The sequence below is a fragment of the Bos indicus x Bos taurus genome, chromosome 25 (assembly GCF_003369695.1).
Source record: "Bos indicus x Bos taurus breed Angus x Brahman F1 hybrid chromosome 25, Bos_hybrid_MaternalHap_v2.0, whole genome shotgun sequence".
Lineage (NCBI taxonomy): Eukaryota > Metazoa > Chordata > Mammalia > Artiodactyla > Bovidae > Bos > Bos indicus x Bos taurus.
Genome location: NC_040100.1, coordinates 4,470,323 through 4,474,168, shown reverse-complemented (window position 1 = coordinate 4,474,168; position 3,846 = coordinate 4,470,323).

Below are 3,846 nucleotides of genomic sequence, written 5' to 3'. Positions count from 1 at the left end.
CTCGGAAGGCGGAACACCTGTCTCGCCCACGCTCCGAGCGACGCCGTCGCAGGCCACGCCCCGTATCGGGGCCAAGTCCCGCCTTTCGTGGAGAGAAGGAGGGGCTGGACCCGCGCCGGCGCAGCCTTGGTGCCGGCGCCCGGGGGGCTTGTCCTCTCGCCGCTGCGGTAGTGGCAAGATCCTTCCGCTGTGACCCGGGACTGCGCTCCCCGCTGTCCGGCTCCACGGCCCTGGGGACCTGAACACCCAGCTAGTCAGCGCTCTCACATCTCCCGCCAGGACTCCGGTGCTAGTCTAAAAATCCGGCGTCTGCAGGGACCCTGACCCAAATGTTTACTTTTTGCGGACACGTCGGTGACTTTGTCATTTGTTGTTGTTGTTATTTATTTATTTTAGAAAAATCAAAAGCATCTACAGGATTCGTCTCAACGAGAACTGAACCTGTTTGGGTGAACCGTTGCTGCTGCTGCTGCTAAGTCACCTCAGTCGTGTCCGACTCTGTGCGACCCCATAGACAGCAGCCCACCAGGCTCCCCGGTCCCCGGGATTCTCCAGGCAAGAACACTGGAGTGGGTTGCCATTACCGTTCAGGTCAGTTCAGTTCAGTCGCTCAGTCGTGTCCGACTCTGCAACCCCATGAATCGCAGCACGCCAGGCCTCCCTGTCCATCACCAACTCCTGAAATTCACTCAGACTCACGTCCATCGAGTCAGTGATGCCATCCAGCCATCTCATCCTCTGTCGTCCCCTTCTCCTCCTGCCCCCAATCCCTCCCAGGGTCTTTTCCAATGAGTCAACTCTTTGCATGAGGTGGCCCAAAGTACTGGAGTTTCAGCTTTAGCATCATTCCTTCCAAAGAAATCCCAGGGCTGATCTCCTTCAGAATGGACTGGTTGGATCTCCTTGCAGTCCAAGGGACTCTCAAGAGTCTTCTCCAACACCACAGTTCAAAAGCATCAATTCTTCGGCACTCAGCATTCTTCATAGTCCAACTCTCACATCCATACATGACCACAGGAAAAACCATAGCCTTGACTAGATGGGCCTTTGTTGGCAAAGTAATGTCTCTGCTTTTGAATATGCTATCTATGTTGGTCATAACTTTCCTTCCAAGGAGTAAGCATCTTTTAATTTCATGGCTGCAGTCACCATCTGCAGTGATTTCGGAGCCCCAAAAAATAAAGTCTGACACTGTTTCCATTGTTTCCCCATCTATTTCCCATGAAGTGATGGGACCGGATGCCATGATCTTCGTTTTCTGAATGTTGAGCTTTAAGCCAACTTTTTCACTCTCCACTTTCACTTTCAAGAGGCTTTTTAGTTCCTCTTCACTTTCTGCCATAAGGGTGGTATCATCTGCATATCTGAGATTATTGATATTTCTCCCGGCAATCCTGATTCCAGCTTGTGTTTCTTCCAGTCCAGCATTTCTCATGATATACTCTGCATAGAAGTTAAATAAGCAGGGTGACAATATACAGCCTTGATGTACTCCTTTTCCTATTTGGAACCAGTCTGTTGTTCCATGTCCAGTTCTAACTGTTGCTTCCTAACCTGCAAGAAAAGAAATGCAAAAAAGCAAAATGGCTGTCTGGGGAGGCCTTACAAATAGCTGTGAAAAGAAGAGAAGCAAAAAGCAAAGGAGGAAAGGAAAGATATAAGCATCTGAATGCAGAGTTCCAAAGAATAGCAAGAAGAGATAAAGCCTTCCTCAGCGATCAATGCAAAGAAATAGAGGAAAACAACAGAATGGGAAAGACTAGAGATCTCTTCAAGAAAATTAGAGATACCAAGGGAACATTTCATGCAAAGATGGGCTCGATAAAGGACAGAAATGGTATGGACCTAACAGAAGCAGAAGATATTAAGAAGAGGTGGCAAGAATACACAGAAGAACTGTACAAAAAAGATCTTCACGACCCAGATAATCATGATGGTATGATCACTAATCTAGAGCCAAACATCCTGGAATGTGAAGTCAAGTGGGCCTTAGAAAGCATCACTACGAACAAAGCTAGTGGAGGTGATGAAATTCCAGTTGAGTTATTTCAAATCCTGAAAGATGATGCTGTGAAAGTGCTGCACTCAATATGCCAGCAAATTTGGAAAACTCAGCAGTGGCCACAGGACTGGAAAAGGTCGGTTTTCATTCCAATCCCAAAGAAAGGCAATGCCAAAGAATGCTCAAACGACCGCACAATTGCACTCATCTCACACGCTAGTAAAGTAATGCTCAAAATTGTCCAAGCTAGGCTTCAGCAATACATCAACCGTGAACTTCCTGATGTTCAAGCTGGATTTAGAAAAGGCAGAGGAACCAGAGATCAAATTGCCAACATCTACTGGATCATGGAAAAAGCAAGATAGTTCGAGAAAAACATCTATTTCTGCTTTATGACTATGCCATTACCGTTAGGTCACCACAAAACGGGAAATGCCAGCTAGATTCCAGAGTGAATCAGTCTCATAAAATTTTCGCTGGTTTTGAGACAACTTTCAACTGAGGTGATTTCAAACCTAGAAAGCCTTTTCAAAGTGATCCCATGGCTACACCGGATCAACAGTGGTTTGAAGCCACTGGCTGCAAAAATCCTCTTTGCTCTCTGATGTCTCTGATGACCTGGTCGCTGACGCAATGCTGTTGGAAGTTAATTCTTAGACCGCAGATCAGATACCATAGCTGGAATAAAAAGTCAATCAGGGAGTTTCCTGGCGGTCCAATGGTTAAGGACTTGGTGCTTTCACTGCCATGGCCTAAATTCAATCCTTGGTCGCAACTAAGATTCCACAAGGGGCCTGGTGCAGCCAAAAAAAAAAAAAAAACATTCCTTTCAGATTTGTGTGCTCAATCCCAGTGCCATGCGCAAAAATGGTATTGTTTAAGAATTGCATTTGAGGGACTTCCCTGGCGGTCCAGTGGCTAAGACTCCACCTTTCCAACGTGTCAGGGTGAGGGTTTGATTCCTGGTCAGGGAAATAAGATCCCACATGAATTTTTTTTAATCTACTCTTTAAAAAAAAAAAATGGGTTTGAACAAAGCTTCCTCATAGTCTACTGGTGTATTCACCCTGGTAGAAGCAATTAAGGATGTAGTTCTCCAAATAACTCCCAGGGACTAGGGATTCACCTTGCCATGCCCTGCTGATGGAACCGGGCATAGGCTTTCTGGAGGGTGATTTACCTATGCATGTGCAGAGCTTTAAAAATGCAAATACTTCTGATTCATCAATTTTATTTTTGGGAATTTATCATAAGGAGCAGGTTAAGACTGAGCAAGAAGATTTAGCTTAAAAAGTATTAATTGCAACACTAATTATGATACCCAAAACAGGACAATATAATTGGTTAGATAAATGATGAACATCAACCAAACTCATTCTGGTGGGAATATAATGAAGGCAACCTTTCTAGAAAATGACATGCAATTTATAGTTAAAAGCTTTTAAATAGGCATACATGTCTACCTATACTGCTGCTGCTGCTAAGTCGCTTCAGTCGTGCCCGACTCTGTGCGACCCCATAGACGGCAGCCCACCAGGCTCCCCCATCCCTGGGATTCTCCAGGCAAGAACGCTGCAGTGGGTTGCCATTTCCTTCTCCAAGGCATGAAAGTGAAAAGTGAAGTCTCTCAGTCGTGTCCAACTCAGGACCCCATGGACTGCAGCCTACCAGGCTCCTCCATTCATGGGATTATATATATGTATATCCAAAGCAAATAGAGTGGTGAAAAAAGATAAACACAAGAATGTCCACCAAAAGAAAAAAAAAGCATGTGTGTGTGTACATATGTATATATATGCTGCTGCTAAGTCGAATCAGTCGTGTCCAACTCTGTGCGACCCCAT